Source organism: Marmota monax, unplaced genomic scaffold, assembly GCF_021218885.2.
Source record: "Marmota monax isolate L192 unplaced genomic scaffold, Marmota_monax_Labrador192_F-V1.1 WCK01_AAM20220418_F8-fsc00031, whole genome shotgun sequence".
Taxonomy (NCBI): Eukaryota; Metazoa; Chordata; class Mammalia; order Rodentia; family Sciuridae; genus Marmota; species Marmota monax.
Window position 1 is genome coordinate 18,271,389 of NW_026695197.1, and position 15,377 is coordinate 18,286,765.

At 55.9% G+C, this 15,377-nt stretch overlaps 1 protein-coding gene across 8 annotated transcripts in view; it reads left to right on the plus strand.

Annotated features, from left to right (window-relative positions):
* Positions 1 to 15,377, plus strand: part of Ctif (cap binding complex dependent translation initiation factor) — a 268,365-nt gene that overhangs the window by 18,513 nt on the left and 234,475 nt on the right. The window contains exon 2 of one of the 8 annotated variants that reach the window (XM_046428328.2): positions 7,643 to 7,713. The exons of the other annotated variants lie outside the window; for them this stretch is intronic. The gene's annotated coding sequence lies outside the window, so the exon portion shown is untranslated. The remainder of the gene's footprint in view (positions 1 to 7,642; positions 7,714 to 15,377) is intronic. 8 annotated transcript variants of the gene reach the window in all.

Consider the following 15,377-nt stretch of genomic DNA (forward strand, 5'->3'; position numbering starts at 1 on the left):
CTCTTGGGATCGTCCAGTTAGAGGTCTTCCTTGATCTCAGGAGCCAGCTTTTCTGAAGTGTGCTCCCGGCAACCACTCGGCCATGCTCCTGCTGGTCTCAGGCAGGACTGGAGCTGGTCATGGGCTGTCCATGTGGAAGGCAGGCGGGACCCTGGCAGGCTGGGGTGGGTGGGTGCCCTGTGTGGCCGAGGGCCTGCTGGGCCAGGGGCGGGTGGGATGTACTTTGGTGCCACAGGTCCTGGGACAGCCCCATGAGCTGGGGACAGCTGCCCTAGATGAAAGGCTCTTCTAGGCCTTGACTGAGGTCCCCCAAACCCAGCTGTCCTGTAGCTTTTCGGGGGAGCACATTTGTCCCCATGAGCCTGACAATTAACTGCTGAAGGAGAAGCAGGCACTTGGGTGAGACTGACGCTGCTTAGTTTGGCGGCTCTTTTGAAAAACAGAAGTTTGGTTCACGTTGAAGCGGCCTCGTCAGAGTATGTGGCGGCGTAGGTGGGATTCCGACAAGTAGGATGTCACCTCCGCATCCAAGTACATTTCAAGAATCGTCCCCCTCACGGAGGACTGTTGGTTTTGGCAGATTGCACGACGCTCCCCTTTTGTGGCATCGGGGCTGCTGAGTCATGTTGAGTACCTTTGTGTCCTTAATTAGCCTCCGTCTTGATTTGCTTCCTGTCCTGGTGATCGCCCATGTCACCGCCTGTGTGCCTCTGGGTGATGTTTCCTGCAGGTGACAAGCCCCGCAGCTGGAGGTGCACAGCCCTCCTCAGTGACCCTCTGGGGGAGGGCGCCTAGTTTTAGGCTGTGCTCCCAGCTGTCGGGACTCTCCCTGCTCCGCCCCTGCAGGAAACAGCTGAGGAGTCGCAGGACGGCTGCACCCTGAAGTCACCCCAGCTGCCACGCGCAGGCTGTCTCTTCTGAGTCCTCCCAGCGCTCTCCTGCCCCGCGGGTGGTAGGCAGGTGTTTTCATTTCCGTTTACCAAGGTCCCTGGAGTGATTGACAGTCTCACGTGGGACTTAACAGCTGGCACCAGGACCACAGGACACATCCTTTGATTCTCAAGATGTTCTTTCTGCCTCAATAGAGTCCATCCCAGTAGCCGGGGGCGGCCCTCTGTGCTTTAGTATGGGGACAACAATGGTTCTAGGCCACTATGACGTTCAAATGAGCGGTTTCCTGCTTAGGACAATGGCTGACCCCTGGCCCACCACACATGTGAGCTCTCAAAAGTGCCGAAGAGCCACTCCCTCCTGTTGTGTGCCAGACATGGGGGCGGGGGGGGGACAGATGGCCCATGTGGCTTGGGCCCCATCCTGAAATACAGGTAAAACCTGTGCCCAGGTGACCGTCGTAGCTGGCGTGGCTGTCCTGCACTGGGCATCTCAAGGCCCATCCTCCTTCAGCAAGGCCGGTTGACCAGAAGGCCAAGGGCAGACGTGAGGCTACTTCTAAAGCTGAATTAATGATAGTTTGCGGCCACCGTGTCCTTCAGTCAGGGATCTTGGCTGGGAGGGCAGGGAGACTCCTCGGTGGGAGGCTCAGTCTCGAAGGAAGTGGGGGGGGATGGGCAAGGGGGACAAACTTGGCCTGGCCTGTTTGAGGAGCCCAGGAGGCCACTGGGCGGGGCAGCCATGTGCTGGGGAGAGCTCAGGCCAACGTCTGGGGCCACAGAGACCAGGTCTCGTAGGGCCAGGGGGCCGATGAGGACTTGGAGGGGCCACATGGTAAAGTAAGATGCCCTTGGAGGGTACAAACAGCAGGACCTGAGATGGTGGGGCTTGGCTGTCCCTGGGGAAGAAGGAGATTCAGCTGTCCCCACCCAGGGCGGGTCCCCAGAGCCTCCAGCCTGGCTTGCAGTTCTGGCTTGTCCAGGAGCCTCAGCCTCATACTCCTCCTGCACATTCTGGGACATTCTAGAGATCCCAAGGCTGACTGACCCCCGCCCTGTGCTAGGACCCTGTGCCTCCATCCCATCTCACGTGGGGCTGCTGGGGTTCCATCCTGGCTGAGTGCCCTCCTCCCTTGGTTCATTTTTGTACCCCACGCAGTGAGCTGAGCAGAGTAGGACTCCCCAGAGTTGGTGTCAAAGTGGCTGGAGGTAAAATCTGAAATAGGTCCTGAGACTGGCCAGCACCTCCGGGGAGGCCTTCAGAGGGGGTGGGGTCGAGATCTGCATGGCAAAGGTGGGTCCGAGGTGCGTGGGCATTGCCCTCACTGGGGCCGTGTCCTTACTTGGAGTCACGTTCCATTGCTGTTGAATCCAAGCCAAAGAGCCAGGGTGCACACGGGGGAGGGGCTGGTTCCAGCCACTGCTTGCTGAGATGTCCCTCCCACGGTTGGGTCAGCCACCCCCTTGGACATCTGCATGCAGAGGTGACAGCTAGGACAGCACCTGCTGCCTCTGGGGCCAGGCTGTTCCTTGAGGGTCTCTCCAAGGAGATGGGGCTGCCAGTTCTTTGTCTCATCCAGAATGTAGTGAAAGGGTCAATACTCAGCCCATTCATTCAATAGGTATTTTCGAGTGGCAACTATGTCCTAGGCTTCTTATCTAGGAGTTGGGGATTTATCAAGTGAAAAGAGACAGAAATTCTCGTGGTCTAGTGTTACACCAGGAGAAGTAGGTAGCTCAGGAAATACCTCCAGAATCTTCTCATAATGACTCCTGGAGTCCACCTAGGCAGTGGCTTTAGGGTCTTTAGCTTCATGACAGAGAGGCAGGAGCCCAAGCAGTGGGTGGGTGGGTGTCCGGTACTCTCCTCATGGGCAGAAGCCAGGGAAAAATGAAATTCTGCTGGAAAAGTTGAGCTTGTAAGTTGCTGTGTAAGTTGAACATGTTTATTATATTGGGCTCACTTACCTATGACTGGCCTTTTAATAAAGCAACAAGAGTTACTGAGTCTTCTCTTTGTGTGGGAACATGGTGCTTCTTGGACAATGTGGTCCTTGCCCTAGAGACTAAGTTCAGTAATTTGCAGACAAAACCAAAGCGAGTCTATGGAAAGCCAACTTACAGGGCTGGGCCTGGGAGCACTATGCAAAGAATTCAACCAGACCGTCCTGGAGGAAGTAGATCCCCAGCAAGTTAGGAAGAGGTGAGGCAGGTGTTCTTAGAGACAGTGAACTGTGAGCCTGGCTTGTATCCATGAGACAGTATGACTGCTCTGTCACCATGCAGGTGGTGATAGGAGATGTAATAGTTTTGCATTACTATAATGAAATACCTGAGGTTACTTTATGAAGAAAAGAAGTTTACTTAGCTCACAGTTCTGGAGATTCAAGGGCATAGTGCTGGCATCAGCTTGGCTCTGGTGAAGACTTCATGGCCAAAGACAGAATGACAGGAGTGTGTATGACATGGAGATCATTGTTAGCAAATAGGAAGCCAGAGACAGAACTGAATCCCACTGGCCCTTCAGAGGATAAGCCCCCTTTAGGACACGCCCCTTTGGGCCACGCCTCCCTTTAGGCCACGCCCCTTGAAGGTCCTGCCTCCCACCTGCTCCACAAAGGACCAAGCTCCCAACATATACCCCATGTCCAGATCATGGCAAGGGGCTAGAAGCTAGAGGGCAGGGAGCAGTGTGGGTCTGTGGGGGCTTGAATGGTCTGCCTCTGGGAGTCACTGAGGGTTGGCAGCAGGGCAGGACCCTGGCCATGGACAGCAGTGGCATCCATGTTCTGATTGTCAGGACGCACATCAGTGGCAGTGAGCTGCCGCAGCACGGGGAGGGAAGGGGCACCGAATGTGACCCTGGAGGAGCCACAGGACCATGAATAAATCACTCTCTTTGAGCCTCAGTTTACCTCGTCTGTAAAGTGAAAGTAAGTTTCCGAATCGTGGCTTCTTACATCAATTTGTTAACTTTAACAAGTTGAGTCAATGTTGAGAATATGTGGGACGTTGCTGGGGAAAAAAAAGTGAAGCGTTAATTGAAGAAAAAATCCAACTGTCGGTGTGAGGATCCCCTTCTCACTCCGGCGTCCTGTACCTAGGAATCAGCAAGAAGTGGGAGGGAAGTCACATGCTCTGTGGGAAAATGGCAGTTTTCAAACTTCCGAGAATCGTGCAGCGGGTGGTGAGCGCCTGCTGCCCGCTGTTTGCATTTGCTCCTCGAAGTGACCTCAGAACTAGGGACCTGGACTGGGAACCCAGCCTTGAGCCCAGCCCTGCTCAAGGTCACAGGACTCCTTCTGCATTCCCGGCTCAGGCTGCCTGACAGAGTCCACCGATGGGGTGGCTCACACAGCAGAGGTCGTTTCCTCCCGGTCCTGGAGGCTGACGTCCAAGACCAAGGGTTCCACAGGGTTGGTGTCTTGGGAGGCCCCTCTGTAGCTGGCTGCTGGCACCTTCTCCCAGTGTCTTCACACGCTTTTCCCTTTGTGCACGTCTGTCCCAGTCTCATCTTGGCACCAGGACACCTGTCATCTTGGCCTAGGGCCCACCCACGGGACTGCACTTGACCCTAAGTAACTCTTTAGAGGCCCTTTCTACAAATCCGTCACCTTCTGAAGTGCTGGGGATGAGGATTGCAGCATAGGAATTTGGGACGGGGTCACAGTTCAGCCTGTCACTCATTCTTTCCGAATTTCCATGGTGTGCTGTTTCAAGTGGAAAGGTGGGTCCCAGGAGAAGAGGGCACCGTGACATCCCCGGGATGTCACAGACATGCTGGGGGAGGTGGGCACTGCTGAGACGCAGGACGGGGGACAGGGTGGGTGCGTGACTTGGTGCTCCCAGAACACTTGGGTTAGATTTACTTAAATAAATTCCAGAAATTAAAAACAAATAAAACCCTCTGGATTTCAAAAAGGACCAAGGAACTTGCTTTATCAAAGATTTCATGACAGGTTCCCTTTAAACACCCAGCCTCATCAGTGGACTTGAAGAGTGATCAGACTTAATACCATGTGATTAAAGTGCTGCATTCTCAGAGCCTAGCATTGAAGCAGAAGAGCCAGCCTGTAATTAAAATGCTGCCAAAGTTCCTCCTCCAAAGACCGGTTCAGTGCACAGCCCTGGGCAGGTGAAGCAGCCAAGGCACTTGAGCTGGGTCTCTGGGACCTTAGCTCAAGGTCAAGGTGAAACGGCATGGGACCAGTCTCCTGGAGGGCAGCACAGGCCACATGGCTCCTGCCTGGGGCTGGGCGTCCTTCCTTCGTCCTGGGAGCCAGCACTGGCTTTGATCTGTGCTAGCAGCAACCAAACCTTGTCCTCCTTTGCCTCTGTTTCTGGGGTTGGTGACTTTGGTCCCCGAGTTTGCGGGCAAGGAGACGAGACAAAAGCGTCTTGTGTGTTTTCCAAACCTCACATTAGTGATTTCAACCTGCAAGCGTTGTGCTTCCTCACCAGAGCTGCAAATGTGTGTCAAACTGATGGATTAACTCCTGGTCCTCTCTGTAAGGCGGGAGGGGCCCATGGCCTAGCACCGTGCAGGAGGCAGAGATCCAAAGGAGGCCCTTGCAAAACAAGGCGGAAAATCCCCATACCCAGGGCCGAGGAGGGGCTGAAAGGGAGGACACCGCTAACCAGGAAAGAGCACGTGTGGCGACCTGTTGGCAGGGGAGCACGTCGCACTTCTCAGAGCATCAGAGCCGATAGTTATCAGAACACTTGTTTTCTGGGGCCAAGGAAACGGGTCTGACGAGCCAGTTGCCGGTTGGGTGTTAGATTCTGAGCCGTGTCTTTCCATCATCAATATTCATGGAGAACCTACCACAAGCCAGGAGCTGAGTGTGGAGGAGCTCAACATGATCGCCTCAGGCCAGAGAGGGCCTTCTGGAGGGGAAGACTTAGTTCTGCCCTGGAGGGTCGCACAGACTAGTGGAGGAGACATTCACACAGAGTGAAGTGGACAGGCAGGGAACAGAGCCCCAGGGGCCTGGTGGCGGGTGCCTGGGGAGCCTGTCCATCTTGGGGAGTCAGCCAGGGCTCCTTGTGGAAGGACTGAGGGAGTTGAGAGCAGACCACAGACCTCAGGGGAGGTGGGCAGAGGAGTGGGTTCTGGCAGAAGGAACATTCTGGGTCAGGCCTGGAGGTGGGAGTGTGGGGTGGGGTCTTAGGTGGATATGAGGGTGCAGACTGAGGGGAGGCTGGAGGGAGCTGGGGACCGGCCTGGAGTGTGAGAAGCAGCGTGTGGAGGTGAGCAGGCCAGAGCCTGTCCCAGGATCTGAGCAGGAGACACAGCCCCTTCCTCCTGGACCTGGGCTCTGAGCTTGGCTTGGCTGCTACAAGGGCTCATTCCGGTCCCTTCCGGCATCCAGGCTGCAGGATCTGTTCTTGGATTCCACTGAGAGGTCTGGAAGGCCCTCCTCCTTCAGGCCAGGCTGCTGGACAGCGGTTGCCTCTGCCCCTTCATGCCAACACAGAGCTGTGCAGAGCATGTGGGCACCTCAGAGGAACAAAGCCACGCGTGTGGGTCGCTGATTTTGTCCACTTTTTGCCGCCGTGACCAAAAGACCTGACAAGAACAGTTTTAGAGGAGGAAAAGTCTGTCTGGTGCTCACAGTTTCAGAGGTCTCAGTCCATAGACCGCTGTCCCTGTTGCTCCGGGGCCTGAGGCCAGGCAGACCATCATGGCGGAAGGGCCTGGTGGAGGAAAGCAGCTCAGGACATGGCACCAGGAAGCAGAGAGCGCTCCACTCACTAGGGATGAAACATAAACCCCAAAGGCACAGCCCAGCGACCCCCCGCCCCGGCCACACCCACCCGGTTTTAGTGCATTCAAGCAGAGTAACGCACTGATCAGGAGAAGGCTCTCAGAACCCAGTCGTCTCACCTGTGAACTTTCTTGCGTCACCACACACTTGAGTGTAACAGTTACCAACAGACACCAGAAACAATGAGGGCTTAAATAAGAGACGGTTTTCCTACCTGGAATAAGCTGGCCAGAGCGGGTATGGTGGTTCCGAGGACCAGGGACTTAGGCTGCTGCTTTCTGTTTGCTCCACCATACTCTGAATGTGGCCACTTTACTCAGGGTCGCCTCATTGTCCATAATGGTTGCTGGAGTCGTAACCATCACACCCACATTCTGGGCAAGAAGGGGGAACTGGGATGGATTCTTATTGGTCACCCCATCTGCAAGGGAGGCTGGGAAATGTAGTTTTCATCTAAGCACATGGTCCTGTTAGTAAGGGGAGTGGGAGAATCCACGCTGGGCAGGCGACTCCAGCCTCTGCCACGCATGTGATAAAGGTGGGCCACGGAGCCCCAGTGGTCCCTGAGGACCTGCCTCTGTGTCCCCTCTTATCTGCAGGGCTCAGCACCGTGACACATAGCGGATGCTGCTGCAAGAGAACACAAGAGACCGTGGCCCAGAAAACACTGTAGTTTCAATGTGGTGTGTTCCCTGAAGGGTCACATGCCAGGAGCTGGGTTCCCAGTGTGACAGGGTTGAGGTGGTGGGACGTTGACAAGGAGGGGCCGGGTGGGAGAGGGCTAGTTACAGAGGTAACACTCTCAGCTGGGATTCATGCCATCATCTACCATAGCAACATCAAATGGACAAACTTCAATTCTGATTCGTCACCAGGGGTGCACCCGAGGGGCACAGCAGGACTAGGCAGGGGCTGGGCTCCTGGTCTCACTTCTTACTTATCCTTTGCTTATCTTTTGTGACCCTCAATCTCTCCTCTTCAAAGAGACCAATACTACCGCTATGGATTGGAACCCAGGATCGGTGAGACAGCAGACCGAACAGAACAACAGAGCTGTAAGATGAGTTCTCCCTCCCTTCCTCATGGGTTATTTGGGGAAAATTGCTGACATCATATTTTAGTCATAAATAATTCAGTATATATCAGCAAAGGACAAGAGCTCTCTTTACAAGATCTCACCACACAGCACTTAGGTAGCGCAGTTAGGTATCACAATGTGGTAGCTTGTGTGCATGTATGCGAGCATGTGTGTGTGCGTGCATGTGTGCGCACACGTGTGTGTGTGTGTGTGTGTGTGTGTGTGTGTGTGTGGTGCTGGGGACTGAACCCTGGGTGCCTCACCACTGAGCTACTTCCCCATCCCTTTTTTAAAATTTTGACACAAGGTCTGGTTAAGTTGCTGAGCTGGCCTCAAACTTGGAGTCCTCTTATCTCAGCCTCCTGAGTGGCTGGGACCACAGGCATGCTGCACTGTGGCCTGCAGGTCACACTTTTATAAGAATGTCTTGTTTCTCCTTTCAGGGTCTCTTCAGACATTGCAAAGAAGATACTAGGTTCCCCTTTCTTACACCAAAGAGTTCTTCCGTTCCTTGCTTTTCCCCCGTAAGATACTGTTCCTCTGTATCAGCACACAGGGGTCCTCCTCATTTTTCCCAGGTGTATGATATTCTGCCCCACGGGCCGTGTGATCATTTCCTCTCCCACCCCCTATTTCTGGATGTCTGTGTGGCTTCTGTCTTTTGTTCTGAGCTGGACTCTGCAGACGGAGCCGTCAAGAAGGCAAATCACACTTGACTCCTGGTCTCAAAGGGCCTGGACTAGATGCAGTCTCCAGAGAAATGGAGGCCCGGCACAGGAGTGGGAGAGAGGCCGGGAGGAGCTGGCTCACGTGACCGCAGGGTTGGCAAGTCCCAGAGCTGCCGCAGGGCGGGCGGGCTGGGGTTTGGGTGAAGGTTGATGTTGCCGCCTTGAATCTGAGCTCTGCCGGGCTGCAGGCAGGATTTCTGTGTCTTAGACTTTCTTTCTTTTTTTGGTATCAGGGATTGAACCCAGAGGGCTTGACCATCCCCAGCCCTTTTGTATTTTTTATTTCGAGGCAGGGTTTCACCAACTTGCTTAGAGCCTCGCTAAGGTGCTGAGGCCGGTTTAGAACTCTCAGTCCTCCTGCCTCAGCGTCTCCAGTCACTGGGATTATGGGCGTGCGACACCAGGCTCCGGTCTGTTTCAGTCTTGAAGCAAATTTCCTTCTTTGAGAAACCTGACTTTGCTGTCAGAGGCCTTTGGCTGCACGGATGAGGACCACCCACATTATGGATGGTAAAAAGTCAATTGACTATAAATGTTAATTGCATATGAAAATACCTTCATAGCAACAGCTAAATAAATTTGACCAAGTGGTGCGCCACATTGACAAGTAAGATTAACCATCACAGAGCCCAAAAGAGTGGAAGTAAAAAGATGGTGGGAATGTAGAGAGGAGGAACCCAGGTCCCTGTGTGGCTTTATGAGGTAAAGATGAATCCTCATTTTATAACCAAGGAAGTAGGCTCAGAGAGGCTCATTAATATGCCCAAGGTTGCACAGCTAGTAGGTGGTAGAAAGATCTGACCTAGGCTAATCCAGAACAGAACCCACTGTCCTAAGTCTATTATTCTACTTTACAGGGGTGAGGTGTTTGTGCGTCACCCTGAAGGGGACAGTGGAAATGGTCCTAGAAGGAGAATGAGGTGTTGACCAGGTGGATAAAGAAGGGGATTTGGCATTTTTAAGCTCAGGGACTGAGCTCAGGACAGTCAGGGACCCCCATCCTTTTCTGTGTGGTGTGGCTACGTGGTTGGCTTGGGCTTCCTTTCAATATGGTGGCTGGCTTCCCCCAGAACACAAAAGCCACGGTTACCAGGTTTTCTTCAGCCTAGTCCAGGAGCAGGCATAATGTCACCACGCTGTATTCCTGGGCATCGGTCACACACTGGAAGTGAGGGGGTTGTCCTGCCCCAGGGGATCCAGAGGCTCAGTCCACGTGATCTGTTTTATTAGACACACTAGTGACATCCTGTGTGACCTAGCCAAGGCTCGCTCCCTCTCTGATTCTCTAAAATGGGAATTGGTGGGATAGTGGAGGTGGTGCTGGTCACCTGCCTGCCCCAGAGGGCTGCTCCAGGGTCCAAATGAGGCAGGACGTGGACGGTGTGGAAGGCAGGGCTCTTGGTTCTTCCCTTGCAGGAATCCCACCTGCCTGCCAGGACCCCCGGGAGCAGGACCTGGGGTAGGGGGAAGGTCCTGGCCCCCCATCCTGAGGTGGTGCAGCTGGCCGCGGGCAGGGCCACAGGCCACCTCGAGGCTGGCCCATGCCCAGGCGCCGGCTCCTGTGGAGTGTGTGGAATTCACGGGCTCCCATCCTTCCCATCTCCTCTCCTGCGCCGTTAGCACCCTTCTGTGAGGTGATTAATACTTTGGCCCCGTTGACAGCTGTCCCCAGGATGTCACAGCTGAGTGACAGCCAGAAGTCTCCCCAGGATGTCACAGCTGAGTGACAGCCAGAAGTCCAGTTTTGTCCCACCAGCTCCAAACCCCACGTGTTCCCGTTCCCACAGAGCTGCTTGGGGAGAGACTCTTAGCAGAACTTTCCTCTCTGTGGACACTGTTGGCTTTAGTGGGGTTGATTCTCGCTCTTCTCCTGCCCCTTTGGTGGTGTTAGACCCGTGCCCTCGGATCACACTGCGCAGAGCTGAGGGGCTGGTGCAGCCACCAGGGGTCATTTTGTGAGTCCCTGTCCCCACAGGAGGCCTCACTGGGGCGAGTGGTTTTGGGGACCCTGCTTCTTGGGCTGCTCTGCTCTCCTGGGATGGTCCCTGCCCTCAGTCACGCTGTCACTAATGTCCCCTGCCTGGCCTGCATCCTTATGCTGGAGGCTTTGTGCACACAACTGTGTGTGTCCCCCATGGCAAGTGACAGCAGCCACATGCATGTCCCCTGCAGGGCGCACTGCTGAGGTGAGGGCGGAGGCCAGCTGCTGCTCTGCTGAATCCGAATCTCGGGTTTGGCCGACCCTAGACCCTGGCGCAGGCCTGGGCGGGCACCATGCTGTGGAGCAGCCGGCCTCACAGGGGAGGGGTCACCATGGATGGTCCGTCCCAACTTGGGAGGCCAGCCCCTGTCACCGTGCACCCAGGGGCGCTGCCTGCCTCGGAGGGACAGAGGGAGAGCCAGGGCCTGCCCTCCCAGGGCGTGTGGCCCTGCCGCAGCTGACCTGGGAAGTGGGCACAGGTGGCCCTTTGGCTTTGCCCGGGCCAGCTGCCAGCTCCTCACGCAGTGGGGCATTTCCCCGTCCATGCAGAGCCAGGTGACCAAGCGCTGGCACTAGTGCCGGGAAGCCTTTCCTGAGGCGGGCCCTGTGCCCCCTCCGAGGTCCCCAGCTGTGCCCGTGGCCCTCAGCCTGGCCGTGCTGGCTCCATGCTCCTTCACGGTCCTTTCTCTGCAGGCTCCAGCCACCCAGTCACCAGGGACCAGGGGGTGAAAAGCCACCTCAAAGGGAAAGTCCCCTCCTCTGCAGACCCCTGTGCCAGCTGGGGTGCGCCTGTTTAGTAAGACCAAGTAGGACAGGGTTCCCCAGTGTCCCAAGGACAAGGTTTGTGGGGGACACAAAGAAAACAGAGCTCGAAAGGACCCTGGTGGGCCTGGCTGCTCCGACTGGCCTTTCCCCCTCCCCGTGGAGGCCTGGCCCCTCTGCCTAGGTGACCGCTGATCTGCATTCTCTACGGATTTGACTGTTCTAAACGTTCAAACCCATGCGTTCTGAATCCCAGTGGCTCGGGAGGCTGAGGCAGGAGGACCTCGAGTTCAAAGCCAGCCTCAGCCACTTAGTGAGGCCCTGAGCAACTCAGTGAGACCCTGTCTCTAATGAAGACAGCTGGGGGTGGGGCTCAGTGGCTAAGCGCCCTGGGTTCTGTGACTGGCTCCTTTCACGAGCCTCACTCCGAGGTTCCCCCGTGCCACATAAGGGAAGGGAGGGGGAATGGGAATGGAGTAGAAATGAATCCGACATAATAACTTTCCTGTGTTCATATATGAATACACGACCAGCAGCCAGTGTGACTCTATGTCACGTACATCCACAAGATGGGGTCCTGATTAGAATGATGTATACTCCACGTATGTGTAATATGTCAGAATACACTCTCCTGTCACGTACGCCTAAGAAGAACAAATAAAAAAAAAAACACAAGAACTCAGGCTTATCTGTTCATCCAAGGCAACCAGTCCTTCTATATCTCTGAAGAAATGCCTGTCAGATTGTTTGCCCAGTATTAAATCTCGTTGCCTGTCTTTTTATTGTTGATATAATCTGGATTATATTATGGCTAATACAGTCTGGATACTAGTGCCTATCAGATATGTGATTTGCAAATATTTTCTTCCTTTCCATGGATCATCTTTTCCTTTTCTTGATGATTTACTTTGAAACACAAATGTTTTTAATTTCCATGGAGTTATTATCTTTCCTAACCTACTTATTTTCAGTACTGGGAATTCAGTACTTATTTTCAGTACTGGGAATTCAGTGCTTATTTTCAGTACTAGGAATTCAGTGCTTATTTTCAGTACTGGGAACCCAGTGCTTATTTTCAGTACTAGGAATTCAGTGCTTATTTTCAGTACTGGGAATTCAGTACTTATTTTCAGTACTAGGAATTCAGTACTTATTTTCAGTACTGGGATTTCAGTGCTTTTTTTCAGTACGGGGCTCAGACATGCCGGGCAATTGCTCCACCATTGAGCCACAACCCCAGCCCCACCCCTTTCTTAACTTTATTTTGAGTTGCCCAGGCTGGCTTCAAACTTGTGATCCTCCTGCCTCGGCCTCCTTCAAGGCTGGGATGCAGGTGTTCGCCAGCCCGTGTGGCCTCTTGGTTCTTTAACTGCTTGTGCTTGGGTGTCACAGCCGAGAAACGGTTACACCACCAAGGTCGCAACAACTAATTCTGATGTTTTCTTCTAGAAAGTTCATGGTCTTAAAGCCCTTCCTTTAGCTCCCTGACCCACTTGGAAGTCGTTTCTGTGTGGTGGAGGGGGTTCCGGTCCATCCCTTGGCCCGTGGACGTCTAGTTGTCCAGCACCAGAGGCTGGGAAGACTCCTTCCCCTGTTGACTTGCCTTTTTTCTTGTACGTCTGTTTCCTACTAAGACGTAGCTCTGGGTTCTCCCTCCTACATCCTGTGACCCACCTCTCGTGCACCACCTGCCACCTGGCCCACAGTCACGGGCACCCCTGCCACTCAGGAAGGCTCCCACGCCAGCCTGGTCCTCGTCCCTGGCTCCAGGGACTCTGTTCTCTGCTCTGATGGTCTCTGTGTGTCCCTCCTTGGTTCCCTGGATGTGAAGCACACAAAGGCTCTGCGTGCCACCAAACCCCACACCCATGTCATCGTCCCACGCCTGTATTTCTGGCTCTCAGTCCAGATGAAGCTTCTGTGGGCCCGACCCTCTGGAGCCCCTCGCCCTGTAGGGCATCCTCGGGTTGGATAATTTCCCGGGGGAGCTGCGGTGTCTCTGGGTGACAGCGGCTCCCTGAAGTGTCCACCCATCCGTCCATCATCTGTCCACCATCCATCATCTGCCTGTCGACTGGGAAAGAAAAGGGCTGGCCGCTGGGTCCCTCCCCTGGCTGGGCTGGGCTGGGGTCCCTCTGCAGGGTGGCCTTAGGCTGACCAAGGTCCGTGCATTGCCAGAGCCTCGCGGGGGGGTGCGTCCTCTCCCCCCTGACCTTCGACGTCCCTGCTGAGGTCTCCCTCTGCAGGAGGAGGTGAGGCCGCCATGCCCCTGTGTTTTGACACCAGAAGCAAACTCAGGGGAGTCAGCTGATCCCTGGGGCCCACGACCCAGCCCGAGCTGCGGGGCTCACCTTGACCCACGCTGCGGCCCGCCCCTGTGTTTTCACAGGCAGTCCTTGCCCTCATCTTGGGCAGGCGATTAGCAGCTGGGGGAAGTCTGATGCGCGGGGCTGGCTTGGCTTCAGCCGGCTCATCTCACCTTCTAGAACCTTCTTCCCCTGTCCGCTTCTTTTCTGCTGCCCAGGCCTGGGTTGGATTTGGAGGGTGTCCCCTCCCTGCAGGCTCTCCCTGGCAATCCTCTAGCCGCTGGCACTTTCTTCCTGGGACGAGGAATAGAGTGGCGCAGTTGTGTGTGGGGGGTGCTTTCTCCCATGACAGAATGGTGGAGGGGTCCCCGTCCCGTGTGCTCCTGGGCTCCGGCAGCCGGTGGCCCGTTCCCCTCATGCACAGGACTGGACATCTGCAGAGGGCTCCATCCCGCAGGTTGTGACTGAGCCCTACTGACACACCTGGCCCGGGGCAGGTGCTATTCCGTGTCACTGAGGGGAGGTGACACATGGAATGTGTCCCCACACAGGAGTGATATGGTTCAGTGGCAAAGGGAGGGGTTTAGAACTCAGTGACGGAGGCTCCTGAGCAAAGGGAGGTCGTGAGGCCGCGGCAGGGTGGACCTCGTGTCCAGGAGGATGTGGGGCCCGGGAGACGGGGTGAGCTGGAAGGTGGGTGGAGGGGCCCTTGTGGAGGGGGAGACTGTCACTGCTGTGCTCCCTGAAGGACCTTTTGTGGGACTTGGCCTCTAAGAGGCTGTGAGGGGAGAGATGGCCAGACAGTCTCAGGAAGTGGAGGCTGGGCTCCGGGTGCAGGTTGGGGGACACCCACCCCAGAGCAGGAAGTTGGGCTCGTGCTCTTTACAGACTTTACAGACAGCCGGTGGCATCAGAGGGTCACTGAGGAAGTGTCCTGGGGCCCGAGGGTAGAGGCCCAGTGGGTGGCAAGGGACAGGAGGCCATGGCGCGGGGCAGGGTGAGGACACCGTGGGAACCCAGAGGAAAGTCGTCTCCACAGCAGACCCCCCAGGCCTGAGAGCTGGCTTCCGGGGACTAGGGCTGGCTTCCGGACTGCGTGGCTAGCTCTGGTCACCTGCACCGCCCATCACGTCAATGCTGCCATTCAGAGCCAGCGCCTCTGCGTGCCCAGGGCTGGTCCCATGGCCACCCTCCACCCGCGTCGGCCATGGTATGGGAGAAGGGATGGAGAGAGAGGACAATGCCTGGGAGGGAGACGCTGTCCCGCGTCTGGACTCTCACACCTGCCCGGTGAGCCTCCCTGGCCTGGCCCTGGGCGACTGTCCCTGCTGGTGAGAGGGACCGGCAGTGCATTGGCCCCAGGAGACTCCCAGGCCTCCAGGAGGGCAGGAAGGATGGAGGCCACCCGAGGGGTTCTCCTGAGCTGCAGGAAGCCGTGCACCCCGCTCTCCCCTCTCCCAGGTGTGGGGGCTGGGGTGGCCACAGCAGGCAGGAGCGCAGCCTGGCTGTCCTCGGATTCCTGGACGGGCAGGAGGGAGCGGGACTATTTTTAGAGGCGCTTGCTAGGTTTGTAATTAACAGTGTGCCCTCTGCTGCGAGCTGGCTGCGTGGTAATTAGTGTTTTAATCACCTTCCAACAAGACGTCAGGTCTGGGGGGGCCTGCAGCGCCTGGCTGGCCCGGCCCATCCTCTGGGGCCCAGGCGCATGCTGGGAGGGCAGTCTGCTTGGAGGGCTGAGGAGGGAGCAGCTGCCCAATGCCCAGTGGGGGAGGGACAGGGGCATGTGTGTCTGGGGAAGGCAAGCCACAGCAGCCTGGGGATGAAGTTGGGGAGTGACGGGAAGAGGCGGGAGGAGCCATGCCCT